The 21707-nt window shown below is 41.4% G+C and overlaps 2 long non-coding RNA genes across 3 annotated transcripts in view; one reads left to right on the top strand and one right to left on the bottom strand.

Annotated features, from left to right (window-relative positions):
- The window catches only part of LOC310825402, a 59490-nt gene extending 38148 nt beyond the window's left edge, over positions 1-21342 (bottom strand). Inside the window, exon 1 of one of the 2 annotated variants that reach the window (XR_014555279.1) lies at positions 19595-21342. This is a non-coding gene — a long non-coding RNA (uncharacterized lncRNA). Of the gene's footprint in view, positions 1-1057; positions 1144-19594 lie in introns of those variants that run through there. The other variant, XR_014555280.1, reaches the window with a different exon arrangement.
- Positions 9857-13542, top strand: LOC310825403. Its single transcript, XR_014555281.1, has 3 exons — positions 9857-9961; positions 10987-11040; positions 13228-13542. It is a non-coding gene; the product is annotated as an uncharacterized lncRNA (long non-coding RNA).
- Positions 21343-21707: the final 365 nt, after the last annotated feature.

Here is a 21707-nt window from a genome sequence, read left to right on the forward strand (position 1 = left end):
TTTGCACTTGTTGAAGTGCATCCCCTTGGACGAGGTAGGACATCAGATTTTTCACTGATGCCTCCTACCCAATGCAACATTTCCACGCCCCCAAAGCACCTAAAATTTATCCTAAGGGTTCGTGAACCCTCTGGAACAGTGTAGTATATGGCACAGACCCCAAAGAGCTACAACTAGTAGGGCAGGAATGATAAAAATGAGGTGCCTCACCTTGCACTAGCCACAGAAGTGCTTCCACTTAGCACAAATCCACTACTGGATGGAACCCGTACCTAATATTCAATATGCATATTTGCCACTCAGGAACGGGAAACATTTCTACAGCATCCCTTAAGCCAAACAAGTCCTAGTCTTGGGCCAAAACACCATTGTAACCTGATACGATCCTAATAGTGAACATTCTGAGGGACTCTGGGGATAAATTTGCATCTCTGTACAAGGAGAATTTGGCTTCTTGTATTCAGGACTATATTTTCGTTCTGGGAGGCTAATTGTAATTTTCCACCTAGTGCTCTGCAGGAGGTATGGAACGTGTCCACAGTGCCTAGGTATTTGCATTTAAAGAATTAATAAAAATTCCTGGCTGGTCAAAAAGCTTCCATGAACATTATGACCTTGACATTTTTATCACCTCCTAGCTTGTTTTCTCTTTCATTGACCAAACACAAATCTCTTTCCCAAAGTATGCAAGTATCCATTCTCCCCGAGAACTATGCAGTTTCCCTGCCACAGAGCTTCAGAAGGGAGAAACAAAAAAATAATAAAACAAAGAATTCAACTCTCCACCCGCCATGCTTGGACACCCATCATAATGACTGCTATTTAAAGGAGAACTTTTCTATGTTAGCAAATAGTTGATAAAAATGGTCAAACATACTGGTGATATTTTTAAAAAGGTCAATATACTGAGTCTTACTGTGTGTTATTTGCTTAGTTCAATATCTCCCTCTCATGCCTTTGCATAGTCTTGGGGTAGATAACTACAGTTTAAAAATAAAAACCAAACCACTCATCCATTAGAAACAAAATACTCAGTTAAATTAATGTTGCTTTAAACCTGCTGAATCTGAATGCTTTTCCTCAAGGAGGGAAGTTCTTCAGAGGAGAGATCTGGTTGTGGGGAAGCCACTGACGACAGCTCCCTGCATGCACTTGTGTTGGATTGCATAGTAGTCAAGAAAGTGTTCTTGGTAAATAGTAACTGGTTGTGAATTGTTGAGACAAGGTGGGCTCTGGGGCATTTAGAATCGAAGCTGCCAAGTGTTTTTTAGACCAACGCTCACACCCCGAAAGACTTTAGGGACGGAGCCAGTGCAGATGTTGGCAGTGGCGTAGCGTGGGTTATCAGCACCCGGGGCAAGGCAAGTAATTTGCGCCCCCTAACCCATGGATTTGCGCCCCCTAACCCGTGGATTTGCGCCCCCTAACCCATGGATTTCCCTAACCCCCAGATGTTGCGCCCGGTGCGGCCGGCCCCCCCTGCACCCCCCACGCTACGCCACTGGATGTTGGGGTAGTTTATTGTGCTGTCTGCAATCCACCTCAGCAAGGAGATAGTCTGTCATGGTCTGCTCTACATGAATTTGTCATCAAAAGCAACCCAAAATACAGGATTATTTTCCACAACAGCATCCAGAAATTCCCTGGCAAGGTTATTGACAGCTACAGAGGGAGCATGCTGTTCTGTCTTCTTCCATAAAAGCTTATGCTAGATTACACATTGACTGGGGTCCCATTTAAGCATTCTGCTCCATATCAGCATCCCACCACCAGCTCTGCCCTGCAACCATGTATGTATGTATGTATGTATGAGAATGATGGATTCAATCAGTGGGTCTCCTTTACAGAAATTACCTTCCTTGCATCTGTCATGGATGCTTTAGCTGAGATTCCTGCCTTGCAGGGGGTTGGACAACATGACCCTTGGGTCCCTTCCACTTCTATGATTCTATGAAGTGGTGGAGAGCAACAGCAAGTGCAATAGCCATGGCAGGGCCAGTCAGCACAATCTGACTTTCTACCACTGAGTACCTGGGTACTGGTCTTTGTATCCTTTACCTTTGAAAAGAAACAAATCCAGACAAGATTACAAGATATTTTTAATGTCTCCAGTTCTTTCTTATCTTTCATTCTTACCTTTCTCATCTGCCAGTCAAAAGGCTGGCCCAATATACATTGATTTTTGTGGAAAAGGACAAGCTGCCCACCACCCCATCACAACTAGAGAAGATGATTGGAATGGCAGTAGAATCTTGCTTCATCACGGGTAATGAGACAGTGTCCTCCACCACCACTGTGAGCAGTAGACTAGGGTGCAGGGCACATACAGCTCCGAGCATCACACAGAGCTCTGTCCTCCCACTCCTCACCACCACTGTCCATCCTACAGCATTTACCACCTGAAGCACCCAACACATGTAGCTCAGCGGGAGAGCATCTGCTTCTCAGGCAGGAGGTGCCTGGATTGGTCCTGGAATCTCCATGTCAGACTAGGAACGTCCCTTGTCTGAAACCCATGATAACCACTGCCAGTCACTGTTGCGGACAGTATTGAACAAGACAGACCAATGACATAGGGAAGCCTCCTGTGTGCAGTCTCTGTCTAATGCTCACAAACGGAGAGTGAAAAACAACACTGCAATCAGGGCCGGATTTAGGTCTGATGAAGCCCTAAGCTACTGAAGGTAATTGGGCCCTTTATATGTCCAGCTGTCCTTTGTCAACAACAAATTGTCACAAAGATGCCTTCACCCCGGTATAGCTCTCCTTTATCACATACACAGCCCAACAAGACAATGACAAAAATCCACCAACAGCATACAAATCAATATGGTTAACCTGATCCAAAACACCCACCTACCCCACTCACACATGAAAACAAAGACCACCACCACAGCCAATCACAAACAAACAACCACACCCGAGGCCAACCCCAACCTCTCTCACCACCAAAGGAACACAAGTGAACAGCAGAGAACCTGCACAAGCAACGCTGACACAAAACCCCACATATAATAAGTAAAATAGAAACATCACCACCCGACCCCACCCCCACAGTGTCTGCAGCCATTGCTGCTTCAGAAACATTCCATTTTCAGAGGAATGAAAAGAATGGGGTCAGAAGGGATTTAGTGTAATTTTAATTGGAAGCCGTTTAAACTGCATACTTATACTGCAATTGTGAGGTATAATGCGATAGTGGTGCTGCTTCTTTCTATGGCTTTATGTAATGATCTAATATAATTGAAGCAAACTTGTTTTAACAACTGATTTTGTCAGTAGATTTAATGTCTAGTTTATATTTTATAAAGAAGCTTTTTAAATTAAGCAGTATATACATTTTTTAAAATTAAATAAAGAAAAACGAGCTATACTTTGTCCCATTTTGCTGTTGTAAAAAAAAAGGCAAATAGCTTTTCATTTAAGCAACACGACTTGTTTCCTTCACATGCATTTCAGGGCCAAAATAGAAGTGACACTGTTCACACAGTGAGTAATTATGTGAATGGGTAAATATCAGGCGAAGGAGGCCCCAATCCAGATTGGGATTTTGGCAAGGACTAGAGGACTTTAAGTCGTTGTGTCCTATTATTGTCCCAAATATTAATCATCTGCTATTTGCATTGGAAAGAAAGCTCCCATTGGTGCATGTCATTTGCATTGGAAAGCAAGCTTCCATTGGCAAATGCACGTTTTCTTTCCAATGCAAACGGCAAGCGCAAGAGGCCATATTTAGACTGGGAAAACATGGGGGGGGGGGGAGAAGGGGTTATTCCTCTACACCTCCCAATCAGGATCCTAATCTAGGCTTCCTGTTCACTTTTTTTGAAAACCATTCATACATTATGAATGAAGGGGTGTGTGAATTATATCTATATGTATATATGTGTGTGTGTGTGTGTGTGTGTGTGTGTGTAAAAGTATGTCTGTGTGTGGCATGGTGAATATGTCTGGGGGCTCTCTTACTTTAGCCATGCATACTTTTGATATGTAGAACACAGTCCTTCAGCCGAAAAATTTCATCCCACCTCGATCTACAGTGTGCCTATATTTTATCCATATGACAGTTATAGGAAATATTAGCATAACAGAAAGTAAACATCACTGGTTCCAATGTAAATAGTCCTACTGTTACATTTTTAAGGCAACACCCTCTCAAAAGAGGGTGAGGTAAACAAAATCTTTAAAAAAAAATTGCAAGTGGATCAAATAAACAACATCATTATTAACAGCTGTTAATAAGCAGACAAAGAGTTTACTTCCATGTCTGGATTTGCCCTTCTGCAATATTAAATCCAGTATGTATCTGCTTTTATACTTGAAAGTGCTCTGTGGAAATATAATATTTCCTTTTCTTCTCTCAGCCTCCTTGGTGCTCTTGTATTCAAGAAGAGTGGAAATGGTATCCCCTTGTAGCAGTCTTAAAATTCCCTGAGGAGGAACCTGAAATGACTCCAAATGTGTTGAGCATTTAAAGAGAGATTTTTATTCAAAACATTTGCACAACCACCTCTGGGATTTCCCTCTTTTGTTTCCCTAATAATAAGGGACACTTGAGAGGCGGCTAGAGCATGCTTCTGGCAAGTGGCCAGGGTTCCAAATGCTCATATCCAGTTCCTCAAAGTTAAATCGGTGGAAGTTGAGGAAAAAGAAGAATTAACTGAAGGAAGTTGTTCATCCATGAACTATAAATACATTAGAAGGTTGATCCCTGTTCCCTCAGTTGTGTTCTTGTATTGCACATCATGCTCCTCATACCTTTTTCCAAATACAGAATTCTCAACCTGGTTTGAGGTTGTAATATTTTGTGCAAATTATAAGAAAGAGCAATGCAATTTAAAATGCCCTTCACAATAAATAGCAGTCCATTGTCAGCAGTCTATATGCTGTAAGGAAACTTCCTATAAAATGATAGCACTAAGCAGACCTCATCTACACCAATATAACAGAAGCTGAAAGAGTAACTGTCTCATATTTCAACACTGATTGAAATCCTCTAGGTTAGAATGTCAAAGGCAACAGTTTAAAATTCTGAGACTCTCCCCAACAAATTAAACAAAGCAGGGGTCCAAAATGAACTATTATAACTATTAAAACCATGAACCTAACTCATACCTCAGTTTAATACGGATTGTGAACCCCTCGTGCCTCTTTTACTTCATCTTTGTCTATGGGGTGTTATTTTCCAACCAACACTGTCCCACACTTTCTCATCCCCAGAGATTCCCTGGAGATCTGGCGATTCCCTATGTTTTGAATAGCAGTACTTATAGGAGAGCAACAGTATAGGAGAGTAAACTATTACTCAACAATTCGGGGGCTCTTTGCCCCTGATCTTCAAATGTGGATGGTTCAAATCCACTCCCTCCCAAGCCTCCCTTTGTTCCTAGTTGCTGGCATTGCTCAGTTGGTTGTGGAATGAGTGGTTTGTAAAGAGGTAGACTTAGAGACAGGCATAGCAGGAAACAGTGATGCATGAAAAAAGGAGACACCCACCAGGTATGGACATAAAAACTCTGGGTTTGAAAACATGTCCGAAAGCAAGCCGCTTGAGTATGGACTGCTAGGGGACAAAGCAATTAGAGAAAATGTGGATTTTGTAAGCATCTACAGTACCTGGAAGCTAGTCCCACCAAACTCAATGGGATGTTTCACATATCATGTCAAGCCAAACTTCTGAGTAAACAAGTGTAGAATTGCGCTGTTAAATAAGATATCTTCAGCTTCCTGGATTGTGGGAGCCATTGTGGAAGCCCAATATGAACACTAAAGTAATTTCATCCGGTCCTGCTAATTCAGTGTCAATCATTTTAATATTTGTATATTTTGTCCATGATAATAAGATATGCTACAAAATACAACCTGAAAAATTGGCCTAACTCTCTACATGAAAATAACTATATATGCTTTGCTATATAAGGTATGTGGTTGTTTGCTAAGGATATAGTTTTATTTTTTATGACAAGAGCATTTTTGCCTTTCACGAAACAGAAGCTTTTGTCAGCGGATTCCACCTTACAGCAAATGAGCTGGTTCTAAATAATTAGTCCAGTTTATCTAGATAGAATATTAAAATGGTAGGTTCTGAAAATTCTTTTTACTCCTGTGGGAATTCTTCACAGATTATCCTCCCATTCTCTGGGATTTACGCTACTGAAGGAAAAAAAGTCAAAGGATAAAAGCTCCATCCATCTAATTATACCAATCAGGAAGCTTTATCACATCAGCTTCAAGACTTCATGTTGTATGTCTGGGAAAGACCCTGCTGTTGTTGGGACATAACAGAGAGTCTAGTTTTAACACACCCTGAAAATAGAGCTCTTTCAGCAAGTTATTTATAGAATTTGTGCCAAGCAACTTAAGCAGCAGTAAGTGATAGGGTAAAAATGTGAAGGCTGAGTTTAGTTGATTTAGCAGAGATCTTTAAATTAAGACTCCGCAAAAAATAATAAGGGCGCCTTTTCTTTATTTATCTATTCAACCACAGGGCAGAAAGGGCAAAGAAGCTTAAAAGGCCTATTCATGCGAACTGAACTGGTGCTTTGAGTCAACTATTTACACATTGTAAATGTATTTCATTCACATTAACACAACATTCACGGAGTAAAATGCATGCAAATTAAGCATCTCTATCTATACAGAAAATAAATTTTAAAAAGGAAACTGATCTTAATGTTCACTTATTTGGTCAGGTAGAAGTGTTAAATGGCCTTTTTCAAAATGCAAATTGTAAGCTGAATCATCATTACTATCACTTAGTGGAATCTTTTTCTTTTTCAGTGCATTGTTATTTTAACTGAATATAATTTATCTGCTGGGTGAAGTCAATGGTTGAGATTTTTTTTAGTTCAACTACCTCAAATACTACATAGAAATTCAAAATTAGAAGAAAACTCCTCATACCTGAATCTATACAATTATTTTACCAAACATTTGCATCTGATGCTTTGGAAATCCTGCTTACCATTTGGCAGATTGATACAGATGAAACAAGAAAAATTCCTTCCAGTAGCACCTTAAAGACCAACTAAGTTAGTTCTTGGTATGAGCTTTCGTGTGCATGCACACTTCTTCAGATACACATACTAAAGACTAACTTAGTTGGTCTTTAAGGTGCTACTGGAAGGAATTTTTCTTGTTTTGACTATGGCAGACCAACACGGCTACCTATCTGTAACTGATACAGATGACTTAGTGATGCAGTATGTGATGCAATTATATCACTTTGCGGGGGGGAAGCTATTTGACCTAGTTCTCCCTAAGGTGATAAACCTGCATCTAGACTGCTTTAGATTTCACTTGGGGCTGAAATGATCAGCAGCGTCTTCATCTGGCTTCCTTAACCTGGCTCCCAAACCCTTAAAATTGAAAATTAGGTATCAGGGGGAAAAGTTCTAGCTGAGAAAACAACCCTATCAGAGAGAAGCATGGCTTAAAGCACAGTTAACACACATTATTTCTCTCAAACAGTCATGGGTGCTGTAGTTAACAGTTACAATTCTCAGCAATTCTTAGCAAACTAAGGTGCCCATAATTATTTAATGGAAAGAATGAGCTTTACAGGTTTAGTGTGTACTGTCTAAACATGGGAAGCTTTTTTCATGAGGTAGCATTCCAGTCCTATCAGCCCCTACCTGAAGACTAAAGCCGTAGAGCCAAGAAACAGGACTTACCATGGAAGTGTACTGGGACAATATTAAACTTGGAGTTAACTTGGTAGTTTTATGCCCCTTCTTTAAATGGTATGACTTCATCAAATGGTCTTCTGGAAGCGGCACTCCTTTTATGGTAAGGTGCATTACTTCGCTTTCTTCAAATTGTCTTGTGTGGAGAGGAATTCACTGAAGTGAATTACTTTAGTGATTCCAAAAAGTTGGCCAAGCTGCATCCTAGGCGCCTCTCTGTTCATTCTGCTGATCAGATCTCCATGTCTTTAAATTTGGGGAAATGGCAGCTGGAGGAGAACTGACATTTATCAGGGTATGTGTGTGTGTTTCCTTTCCTCTATGCCTTTTTTTTTTTTTTTTTTTGCCTGTGACCCCCACCCTACTCCTTTACCAATGCTTCTATTTGGTTTCCCAAATGTGGGTCTCCAGCTGTTTTTGGACTACAATTCCCATCATCCTTGACCACTGGTCCTGCTAGTTAGGGATGATGGGAGTCATAGTCCAAAAACAGACCCAAACCCTAAACCCTGTATTAAGAGAAAAATTATAGGTATAGGCTTTGTAAACACATGTTTTCCACAAAGGAAGCAAGCAGCAGCTTCAGGGGGGTGATTCTCATTGGGGGAATGATGTGAGTTGAATTGATCCTTCTCTCCCCCAGGGCTCCAGTTCTGTTCTGCTCGCTTCACTGCTGTTATTACTCAGAGATATGAGATCTGTGCACAAATCATTGTTGCCCAGCTCAGCCCTCAAAACGAAACTTAGAAATGCTATAATTTCAGAAAATATTGATTGCGTCTTTACAAAATCTTTAAGTGTCAAATCAATATACTTATTTTCATTAAAAGTCCATGTAATTCTTACAGAATTTTATAAATATATATACTTATCCAATGCAATTGTTGAATTCTTCTTTCGCCTTGATCCTGGATGAACGCAGATGGGCAAGCATCTTGTACATAGTGCATCAAATATTTTCATTGTATGTTAGCAATGTTAATATACTATGTATGCTAAGTGACTGGAATTTCTCCTTCAAGTATGATGCCTTAAGGTTATTTACATTTCACATACAATTGCAAGTAACAGCTTGCTTTAGTGGCAGAACATCTATTTAATGAAGTTATTTGTAGCTGCACCGTAGTAAATAAGCTCAAAAGTAATTTCATGAAAAATTAAAAGAAAATTATCTGAAAGCTCTCACTGGAATTACCTATGATAATACATTCAGTTAAGAAAGGGCGCTTTCAAGGAAATGGATTATCTTTTTTTTCCCCATGCTCTTCCAAAGGATAACTTATTTTAAACATGGTAACAAATTTATAGCAATTCCATGAGTGGGAGGCCCATTCTCTATTTCGTAAACCCCAGTAAATGACAGCTCATACAGCAAGCTCTGTAACATATAACGAGATAAGCAGAAACATGGGCAAATACCCCCCACAACAAGTAACAGCAAAGCACCAAGTTTTCTGATAACATGAAGCATATGTAACCCGAGGTACCATTGTACTTGTACTTTGACGTGCTTTCGAACTGCTAGGTTGGCAGGAGCAGGGACTGAGAAACAGGAGTTCACCCTGTAAATGCCATGGTAAACCTACATCAGCACAAACAGATGTCTTCATCTGCCCCAACTGCAACAAAACATGTGTGATCATTCCCCATATTGGTCTCTACAACCACAGCAGGCACTCTAACTCTACAACAGTTTGCCTTCACCCCTGAAGCCAGACACTTCCATTGTCTCCTGAGACAGACGGATGCCAAACAACCTGTCTACCTTCTGACACAAATAATCACATACAAATATTGTTGAAAAATACTACTAAAGTTGGAAAGGGTCAATTATGCTTTGACTTAAGCAATTCTGTCTACATGTGGGAACAAAATCAAGACTGTTTATGTCTTAGACTTTTAAATTACAAAATCACCACAGTTCCATCGCTAAGTAATTCCAAAGGATAAGACACCTGAAATACAGGATTCAGAGCTGGGCCCAAACCCAAACTTCCTATAGACGTTTGATGATATTCTGTGCCAGACCCAGCTGCTTAAGCCAATCCCTAAACTCCATACACCAAAAGCACACTGAGCTTAAAACAAATGGTGCTTATTTTACATCAGGCTTTGGTAACAATGGCAGCATTGTTAAGCAAAGACACAACACTATTTTTTTCCAGTACAGAAGAAAGGATCTCTCACTAACAACAGCTGCCTCTAGATGGAGTGACTCATATCCTGAGAACAGGGCACACCTCAGCTTCTCGCTCTGGAGTCAACTCGAATTCTAAGTACTGTACTCAGCAGTGTATGAAAATTGTCTCATTTTGCCACTGTTCACTTCAGGAAACTGAGAGTGAACAGCCTTAAGTTCCATTCACATATCACAGGGAGATGACTTTCGTATTGCTGAGGGGGTGTGTGAATGGGACTTGCTATATGCCAATATAACAATTGACTTCAACTCCTGCAAGAAAGAATAAGGCCTTATTACACTGCAAGCATATGCTGGCTTCATTTCACTTCATCTGCCATGGCTTCCCTCAGAAAATCCTGAGTGTTTGGATGGAACTGGGAAGACAGAATTCAAATTTCCACCCACCCTTGAAGCTCTTTGCTGGGGCAATGATTACCCCTAAATCTAACCTACCTCACACAGTTGTTCTAATGAGATTATCCTATACAGGCAACCTCCAATTTGTGTGTGGGGGGGTTGCATTCCTAGCCCCCTCCCCACCAGCAGGTTGGCGGAGCACGCATAAGCCTACCCTTTTCCGCCCCTGTTCTGCCCTCTTCTGGGTCCAAAACAACCCACACATCGGTAGTTGTGCGTCAATTGAACACACACAAAATGGTCACCACTTGTATGAGACTGGAATAAAAATGTGAAAAATATTTTTTGAACAATAGCTAAATAATGGAATAATGCAAATTACAATATTTTCAGAAAATCGCTAGTACTAAAACAATATGAATAACTATTGCATGTAAATCAGAGCATATGCTTTGCTTTTGAACTGCAGCCTATTTTACTAATATATTAACATGTGACTAATTGTATTTTTTATTGTGATTTTATTGTATGTTGATTTCTTAATGGCTTTGACCTCCATGGAGGCCTTCTTGTTGAATGAATATTTATTTATTTTAAATAAATAAAATAAATACTTTTTATTTATTTTGTCCGAATGCAAGACCTATTTAATCATTTTATACCAAGGTCCCAATACATTAAAATAAGAAATATTTTCAATATAATTAATATTTCATATTCAAGAAGTGTCTGCAAATATTAATCAACTTGATCCATCTGCAGGCAGGGAAACATGGGAGCTGTTGTCCTGGAGTGCCATCTTGTGGCCAAATGAAAGTAAGTAAAATCTTATTGTGGAAATGTTTAATGTAAACTGCATATATTATGGCAGGGTGAGGAGGTATTCTGTATTTAGTGGTGAGCTTCCTAGTAGTGCCTCCTGTTTGCTGTGATTCCTACAAAGAATTCTGGACTAGGTAAACCTTGGCCTGATCCAGAAATGCACTTTGGATGTTCTTAAGCAAGTGCTCATATCCAAATCACTGAATAAATTATTAATTATGACTGTACTACCAAGCATATCTGAGAATACATGCACCTTTTCTTTGTAAATTTAAAATAATTCAGTGGATCATGAGAATGCTAGTTTTATATGTGTGTGTGTGTGTGTATTATGTGTGTGTGTGTGTGTGTGTGTGTGTGTGTGTAGATTATAGCCACTGCGGTGTAGCAGTTAGAGTGTTGGACCTGAGAGACCAAGGTTTATATCCCTACTCAACTATGAAGCTCACTTAAGCCAGTCACTCACTAATCTGCCTCACAGGGTTATTGTGAGGGAGAACTATGCATGCCACCTTGAGCTCCTTGGAGGAATATAAACGCAATAAGTAAGTAAGTAATCTGGACCCTGTGGTATGGAGACACCCAAATATGTCATCTCATACATTAAATGCATTTCATAGCTTTCCTCACAAGCTGCAGCACTGACAATATGATCATTGTGACCTGAGATGCATATCTGCAGTGCATGGCAATAAATGTCCAACTGTACCCTGAAACTTCCTGGAAACTCTGACAAGTCATAAGTACAGTGATAAATATTTGTCAAACACAGACCAGAAAGCTAAAGTGACACCTCTGATAAATCAACTGCACTCGCTTTCCCAATGCTACTAGGACAGGTTCTTGTATCAGTATAGAAACAGAAATATCAAGACTATTGCCTAGACCAGTGGTCCCCATTTAGTACTGTTTTTCAAAAGCCAAGCCCCGAACCCCTTTTTAATAATAATAATAATAATAATAATAATAATAATAATAATAATAATAATATATCAATGGTAGTTTTTGATATGTGAATGGTGCCAGGGGGTCCCTGGATGGGTTACTTCTGACATCAGGAGTGGCCCAAGCCATTTTGTTGCCTGAGGTGAATGACAATATGGTATATGCCCCATTCTGTACCAAAAAATGTAAGTAGACTGATAGCTGAATATTACTTCAGCATTGGTGATGGAACAAAGTCCTCCACCGCACACTCGGGCAGCAAGCTAGCGTAGAGGCTGCAGGGCAGACCATGTAGCACACATTTCTAGCCACTTTCTTCCCCTTACAATTTGCCTTGTGAAGCAGCTGTCTCACTCTGCCCCATGAAACAGCCGGCCCTGTCTGGTAATACCAGGCTCTGGCAGCATAAGCCATTTTTTTAAAGGATCAAAATCAAGTCCTTCAGCCAGGAACAGAATAACCATTTAATTTAGCCTATATCCCCTGTGCAGCTATTGAAAAGTTAAAGAATTGCAAGATCCTAGACATTAATGGCCTTGGAGGGGCATTTTACAAGTCTTTTAGTGGGGTTTGAGTCTGCTTTTTTTAAAGCAACCTAATGAAATCTTAGAATGGGGTGTGATTCCAGAAATGTGGTGCTGATTGAACCTCATAGCCATATTAAAACCAGGTAATGATCCCTTCTCTCAAGGGTAGTACCACCATATTGATCTCTTAATATGCTAAATTCCTCACTTCCAACCTAGCAGCCCAGCTTAATATTTCCTTTCCTTTCCTTACTTCACTTTACAGAATATACTGGAATAGACCAGACTGGCTTTATGCCAAGATGTCAATTGTCAAATTCTGTGAGGAAATACTATTCTTTATAACAAAATCAATTCCCTCAGCTTTATTATCGCTTTATGCTCTTCACGTTTTGTATCACTTAGAATGGCCAATTTTAATGACACTCCTACATAAATTAAATGTTAGATCAAATTTTTGAATGCACTCCAACAATTCTATTCATCTTCAGAAGCTATGGCTAGAGTCAATGTGTACTACTCACACTTGATAAAATTATCCTAGTGCACCAAGCAGGCTTCCCCTGCTCCTCAGTTCCTTTTACAGGAACTACTGAAGGACTAGCAAACAAGATCTGAGCAGAGAATTACAATTAATAGGAGGCAGCATGTAATACATTTACTAACAACATTTTACTGATGTTAAGTAATATGTTGCTTGTCATTCCAGTGCTTACAGAAACAGCTCAGCGACTTCCATAGGGCATGAGATAAATTATGTGCTCATCTTCCTATCTATTAACATCCCTGGTAACAGAACAAAGGTGATTGCAACAGCTATCAAACCTAACACTATACCTGAGTATTGTTACATCTAAAGTGGTTATGAAAGTGAAATCTTGTTCCCCTTTCAAGAAATGTAAAGTGATAACTTGCCCAGTAGAAGAAAAATAATCTTTCACGGCTGGGGGAAACCTAAATTCACCTTCCTATTTCAACACCTCCCAGTTATGATTCCTGAGGGTGCATTAAAACAATAACAATATTTGTTAGAGAAATTTACTGTTGGTGGTAAAATAAAAATTAATAGTGCTATCTTATATAGATGCAGAAAAAAAGAGATTCAGTTTATTAAACTTAAGTCTATCCTGAGGTGTTTTATCTTAAACTATTAGTACACTAGAATTAGAAATTATAAGGACATCACCTAACTCATGACACAATGGAGACTTCATAAAATGGACTCTCAATGAAGCATACTGCCTCTGACTCCAAGGTGGTTTGGGTCATTTCAGTAGGGTACTTCAATGGGATTGGGGAAGAGAATTACATTGTGTTGGGATGCCATTGGCTTCATTGTGTCCTCTATGCAGAACCAGCCCACCAATGACACCGGATGAGGCCGATGCCTAAGAGAAGTGGCACTGGGGAGGAAGAGGAAGTTGCTTCCCTGCTGCTCCTTTACACAGTGGGGCGGCCATAGCCACTGGGCAAAGTGGTGGTGGCAGTGGGGCAGTGGCTTCTCTTCCTCTCTCTCTTCATTAAGGTGCTGCCCCTCTCTGGGCGGTTGGCCTGGGTGAATAGGCTTGCTGCTTTCATAGCCTATGTATGACAGCAGCAAGCCTATTCGCTGAGCGTCCAAAGAGCAGCAGGCCTATAGGAGAAGCAAGCTACTGCCCTGGGGCTGCCCTTGCTTTACACAGCAACTACAAGGACCCTACCTTGTAAAGCAGCAGTAGAGCAGCAGCTTCCTCTTCTGCTTTGACACCTCCTCCTACTTCCCTTGCCCACCCATTCCCTCTGCCCCCCACCCACCTGTTCCTTGATTTTTTCCCCTTGGTCACCTTCTCCACTTTGACTTCATATTTCAAATGTTGCTGTACAACAATTTATATACTGCATTTATTATTATATACTGCACCTTATTATACCAGGAGCTCAATGTGGGGTACATGGGTGCTCCCCCTCATCATTTAATCCCAACAATCTTGTGAGCTAGCTTTAGGCAGAGAGAGACAGAGAGAAAATGGCCCAAGGCCACCCAATGAACTCCATGGCTGAGTGGGGGCTTGAACTCTGGTCTCCCAAACCCTAGCCTGCCACTCATAACCACTACACCACACTGGCTTTTGAGTGTCACAGCATCTCTGATCATAGGCGATTCTGGCTGAGGGCTGATGAGTGCTTGGTGCTATACATGGAAATGTTGATTATAATTGCTACCAGGTACTCAGTGCTGTAGAAATTAAAATCATCATCATCATCCTCATTGCTGGTGAGTGTTTGGTGCTGTACAAATGTGGAAAATGTCCTAATAAGGTTGCATGTCAGAGAGAGTGCATTTTGTGGTTTGCACAGTAACAAAACAAAACAACACACACACACACACACACACACACACACGTTTCAAAGCTCAAAGGTTGGTAATTAACCAAAGATTTGTGAGAAGATATTTAACAAAAGTACCAGGCGAGCCTCCCTGGGGAGAGCATTCCACAAATGGGGGGCCCCCACAGAAAAGGTCTGTTCTTGTGTTGCCACCCTCTAAACCTCTCGTGGAAAAAGGGCCTCAGATTATGATCTCAGGGTCTGGGTTGGTTCATGTGGGAAGAGATGGTCCTTGAGGTATTGTGGTCCTGAGTTGTTTCAGACTTTTTTGGTCAAAACCAGCACTTTGAATTGGGCCTGGAAACTGATTGGCAGCCAGTGCACTTGGGCCAGGATTGGTGCAATATGCTCAAACTGTCTTGCCCCAGTGAGCAATCTGGCTGCTGAATTCTGAACCCATTGAAGTTTCTGAACTGTATTCAGCATGGATGTTGAAATCCCCCCAAACAAGCAGTCTAGGAGTCCTGAATCCCACCTCAGAGACCAGCTCTGTCAGCTCAGGCTGGAAAACTGATGGGCAATGAAGTGGATGGTAAACCAGAAAAATTCCTAATCCAACACCAGGAACAAACACTCTAGATCCCCATTGAACTGGACACAGAGCCAAGAGAGAGAGGTGGCATTTCTATAAGACCAAAGCAACTCCCTTTCCTGACCCTCAAGTCTGCCCCGATGCTGCCCTGAGTACCTTGGCAGGCATAGCTGGGTGAGACCAACTCTGCTTTGCTCTCCCACCAAGGTCTCAGTGATACATACCAGATTGACCTCCTCATCCACAATCATATCATTGATGAGGGAGGTTTCATTGAGAATCGCCATGGTATTCAACAGCAGCAACCACAGATGCAAGATCTGGCTAATAAGACAACCACAATTCCCTAGGTTGGAGATGACAAAGTGGTGGCACAATGTTTTTGTTTCATCTTCAATCAATCCTCAATGTTTTTCTTCTTCTCAGGCTTCCATTTGAAATCTCTCAAATATTTTGTTCAGAGTCCCTCAAGGCACAGCCATTTAAGCTTTGTCTATGTTGCCAAGATTATGATGGATAGCTGCCCACCCTTAGAGAAAAGTACCAGGATTCCCAGCTGTCACTACCAACTGCAGCCAAACTACTAGCTCAATTACTGACTGATATTCTGGGAAGAAGTTCATAATGTGATTAATCTCTGCTGTAGACACACTTGACCTTTATGGATCTATAGGCTGCTATATTTCTGTGAGGTCAGAATAGAATCACCAAGGTGGGTGGCTAGCATTTAACAAATTCAGCTGATTTAAGCAAAAGCACAATTCCACAATCTACTCAGGTGTATGTGGAATCCCCCAGGGCCATCAGTATCATTTTTTCCCTTAGGAGCTGGGGGGGCGGGGGTTGGACTCCTTAGAGTCCTTCTGCAAATGAACAAATAAAAAGTAAAAATAGCTAAAGCAATAACGTAAATAAATAACAATAAAATAAACAAATATTTACTTCAACTATTTACCGTATTTTTCGCTCTATAACACGCACCCGACCATAACGCGCACGTAGTTTTTAGAGGAGGAAAATCCTTAGGCATGCCACCCGTAGGCATTCCCTCCATAACACGCACAGACATTTCCCCTTACTTTCTAGGAGGAAAAAAGTGAGTGTTATGGTGCAAAAAATACGGTATATTCTGCTTAGCACTGTTGTCTAGAAGGTGTATACAATACAATACGTTTACAAAAGATACACTAAAGATAAAAGCCGTCAAATTATCTACAAAATCAGAAAACTTTATTTAAAGTGCCTGCTGAAAGGCGGGGGGAGCTGACCAGGCACTGAAGTTCAACAGGAAGGAGGCCTGTATGCTTTCTGCCAAGAAGGATTTCCATAGAGTTGGGTCCAAGCAATCTTTCTTCTTCTTCTTTGGTGATCACTCATAGCCAAGTAAGATTGTCTTCCATAAACATGGTTTTAACAATGAGTCCATAAGTGACCATGGAGGCCAATTCTAGATCCACACATCATTCCACAGTGGGGACATTGGTTTCCGGGTGGGAGTTGAATGGGGTACTACTAACAAAGACTCCCCTGTAATGGGGCAGGGATATAAGGAATCAGGTGGTCCTTAAGGTGTCCTTGTAAATTAATGCAAGAACTCTGAATCTGGCCCAGTAGCATATCGTCAGTCAGTGCAAGCTTTTAAGCACTGGAGTTATATCCTGGCAGTAGTATATCCTCAAAAAAGTCCAGCAACAGCATTTTGCACTGGTTGGAGCTTTCAGAAGGGACCCCAGGGTAGCTCCACAGTAAATTGCAGTAATTGGAGTATTGAAGTTACCAATGCATTAATCACTATGGCCAGGCTATCCTTGTCCAAGAATGTCCATATTTGGTGTAATAGCTATAGCTGATAAAAAGAACTTCTAACCACTGAGGCTACCTGAAGCTTCAGCAACCATGATGGACTCAGGAGCACTATGACCCTGTTATTTCAGATGGAGTCCAACCCCATCCAGAACAGGCAACTGACCAATCTCTAAGACCCGGTAAAGCTACCTACAGTGTCTCTTTTTCCCCAGGATTCAAATTTAGTTTAGATTCGCTCATCCAAGTCCATTATGAAACCAAGACAATGGTCTAGATCAGTGGTTTTCAGTTAGGTAAGTACTGCAGATCCCCTGTTTTTCAAAAGCCAAGCCATGGATCCCCCTACTTTTGAAAAGTTGATATATGGTAGTTTTTGTTACATGAATGGTGCCATGGACCCCCTGGGGTCCACAGACCACGAATGGGAAACACTAGATCAGGGGTCAGCAACCCGCGGCTCCGGAGCCGCATGTGGCTCTTTTACACCTTTGCCGCGGCTCCGGGGTAGATACTAGTGAGGGGAGGAGGCGCATTGTGTGCCCCGACACTCCCCACTGTTTTAAATGTCGCAATGGTTTTGCGGCTCCCAGTTGTTTTTTTCTTTGGTCCAAGTGGCTCTTTTTGTCTTAAAGGTTGCAGACCCCTGCACTAGATCATACACAGTTGTTTCTGACTCAGATGTTATGGAGAAACAGAACAGAATACTACTGACATTTTGCCCAAATTACTAATGACCACTCCTGTTGGCTTCATATAGAAGTAGAACATCATTGAAGACAAGATTGCTCATGGCAGCACACCATAGTGCAAGGAACACGGGGCAAAAACCATTTCCCAACACTATTCACCTATAGGTAGTAGCCACAGAATGTGTCCCCAATATCAATTCAGACAGAGCAGGTCTAGGAGGATACTATGATTATTGGTATTGAAAGCTGCTGAGAGACTGGGAAGCAGAAACAAAGTTGCCTTCCTTCTGCCCAACTCTCCATAATCTGTATTCTTCAGGAACACCTGCAACAGCTCCACCACTTTCTCCATCAATTTATTCAAGAAGTGAATATTTGTGGGAAGTGAGATACGATGTACTACTGCTGCAGACATAACTCTTGAAGAAACTAAGAAGTTGATCACAACATTTCATTGGTCTTATCTCTTTAGCCATCTGTAATGACTTTGTAAACTTCAATGACTTTGCTGGAGCAACAATTACCACACCAGGTTCAGTTTGTATGTTTGACATTAAATTGCAATAAGGTAATTGCTTTGTTTTTAAATAAGCCCTCAAATCACATTATACATATCCAAAGAACAATGGAAAAATCCGATGGATGCATTCCTATTGCATTAGAATCTGTCTCTGGCCTACTCCCCAGGGTTATAATTAATTTAATTTATATGACAGACTGCAACTCGAATACAATAAAATAGCATAATCATTAACTCACAGAAGAAACAGGAATATATTCAAGTTTAAGTAAATAGTGCTTTAAATGCATAAAATCTCTAGAGTCTAGATGAGATTTCTTGAGAAGTAAAACCTCTTTCCTAAAGTGTCAAGGCAAAATCTTGTTAATCTGCTTTTTCTGCTAAAAATAAGTATTAAAAAAAAGATAAAAGTAAATTCTCAAAGGGGTTGTCTGCAAAGAAAATCCCAAGTAAAAGAGAAGTACTGGTAGTAAAAGAACTAAGAAGCTGAGTGAGGAGGGGCAGCTCCACTCAAATCAGCATAAGAATGAGCTGTAACATTTTCTTTTATTCTTAGATAGAAGAGGCAGGAAGATCTCTGAAAAATAGGGCAGCAATTCAATTACAGTGCTTAGTGGGACTTCAGTAAGCAAACTGAAGCACTTCAATAATGTTATAAAATTTGTAGAATACTCAGACAGTGTAAGATATCCATGTCTACTTAAAAGTAAGCCTCAATGAATTAAATGGGATCTACTCCCAGGTAAGTATAAAGCAATTATAGACTACCTATTTACCAGGAAGTAAATCCCACTGAAATCACTTAAACTTATTTCTCCATAGCACTATTAGGGTTATGTTGCTGAGATACTAGCTTGAAGTATTAAAATATTTATTTATTTATTTATTTCTAATGAATTAAATAGGAAAACTGCACTCTTACTATGATGTTCAGTGGGGCTTACTCCCAAGTTCCTATGATTATTATTAATTTCATTTCTATACCATTTTATTTACCGGTATTTATTTTAAAAAAAATACTATTGGAGTGGTTTACAGCACATTAAAACATAAAATAAAACAATCCAGAATAAAACATTACTGAAGAAAGTCAAGTATAAAGTATACATTCAAAACAACTTAATTAACAGGACTAAAATATTATCATAAGCTCAGACCATACCTGCTGCTGTTGCTGTTAATCCTGCCAATGGTGGTTCATGGCGGGCAGTGGCTGTGGAAGCTCAGGCTTGATGACTTGGGTCTGTTCTAGCTGGAGGGAGTCAGTCAGGGCCCTGCCCTCCCAGCCCAGGTGGAAAAAGGCCTGCAAGGCAGGGAGCAGGTCATCTAGCATGGATGCTTTCTTCAAAACTCCTGCATTGCAGGGGATTGGATTAGATGACCCTAGGGAAACCCAGCCAGGGGTATAAATAATAAATTATTATTATTATTATTATTATTATTATTATTAGGATACCTTCCAACTCTAAAAATCGATGGCTCACAGCAAAGATGGTCTGTATAGGATTGCAGATTTGGTAATAATCTGTATTTCAGATTTTTGTATTTGTTTTCTGCTTAAAACATAAAACATGTTTACTCCAATGGAACACTCTGGCACATTTCTTAGAAATATCCCAGAATAATTTCAAAGTCTATTCTTTTAAATTTGTTTTTGACATTTTTATTGTAAACCACCTTATAGGGCCTTTCCCTAAAGTAAGGGGTGGACATTGTGGTAGCCTCTACTTGTAGTAGAGGTAGCTGCATGAGGCCGGAGGAACATAGGCCAGCTGTGAGGCCGCTCCCTGCAAGGCCCTTTCACCTGGCCTGGGGGGGCACACTCACCAACCCTACTGAAGAGGCTCCTCATGAGGCCAGAGGAACCTCACAAGGTTGTCATATCGACCAATAATACAGATGATAATGCAACCTAAAACCTAAAGGGATATTGTTTTGAGCCACATACCAGTGATTCTTTCCTCTGCTAGTACTCCTGCACACTCCAGACTCACAGCCTAACTCTGGCTTTGTTCACAGCCTGTTTTGTCCTCAAAATATCTGCAATGTTATAGGGCTGTGCTCTCCAGCCCAAGCTGACCCAACTCCTATAGCTTACTATTCGGAATACAGCTATGTCTGTTAAAGGAAGAATTCTTCCTACTACATCCATGTGCATAAGCTCTATCATGTTGCTAATGGAGAGCTTTGTTCTCTGGCCTGAAAGAAGCATCTGAAACAAGACAATGGCCCTGTCTTCCTGCATGGCAGGAGGTGCAGTGTTTTTAAAGACATGCTTCCTCACACCTTAACAGGGGGCAGGGAGTGGATCTAAAGTGCTGCAAAAGTGGTTCTTTCTTCCACATATGTTTTACAGCAGGGGTTCCCAAACGGAGGCATGCCCACAAATTTCCATTCAGGTGGCTCACAGTGCATCTGCATCAAAGATTCATATTGATTTCTAATTGTAGGTAAAATTCTTCTTTTATTTCTTATATTCGATGGCACTCAGTTTTAAAACAAGAAATGTAAATACTCTCCCTCTGCAAAGTTAGTTAGGCCAAGTGGGTCTGCCCAGGAACAGCAGAGGAGGAGGGCTGACCATTATTACAGAGCTTCTGCTCGCTCGCTCTTCTCTTTGGGCAGCTTGACGGGGAAGGATGGATGTCCGGAAAAAGCACATAAGCAAATGAAGAGCAAGATCAGCTTCTACTCCTGCTGTAGCGCCCAAAGAGTCTCGGTAAGAGGAGGCTGCTCGGTTGCGGGAGCCTCCACACACTCCACCTTCTCTGTGTGGTGCCCTAACAGCGTTCAGTCGCTCCTCTCCTCATGGTACGCTGAGGAGAAGAAGAAGAGCAGGGACCCAATCCAAGACAGGCGGCCAAGGCCACCTTACTGGGGCGGGCGGCAGCCAGGCCGCCAGAGTGCGGCAGACGCTTCTGAGGCACCGCCTGGCAGGGCTCCCTGGTTAAAGACCCTGGTCCCAAACTCCGAAGAGCCGCTGCCAGTCAGTGACCACAATGCTGAGCTTGAATGGGCCAACGGTCTGAACTCGGTGCCAGGCAGCTTCCCATGTCCCACCTTGGCTCAATAGTAACCCCCAAAGAGGGGAGGCGGAGGCAGCACATGGCGAAGGGCTCTTATTATGGCAGGTCGAGAGAGAGAGAGACGCTCGAGCGGGACTCCGCCGAGGACCACGAGGCAAGCGCCGCCCGCGGGATCCCCGCTGCGTGTGCGAGCGAGAGAGCCGCTCGAGGGAGGCGCGGCGCTGACGCGGCCGAGGGGGCGGTTGCTTG

This window comes from Podarcis gaigeae (assembly GCF_964106915.1).
Source record: "Podarcis gaigeae genome assembly, chromosome: 10".
Classification (NCBI taxonomy): domain Eukaryota; kingdom Metazoa; phylum Chordata; class Lepidosauria; order Squamata; family Lacertidae; genus Podarcis; species Podarcis gaigeae.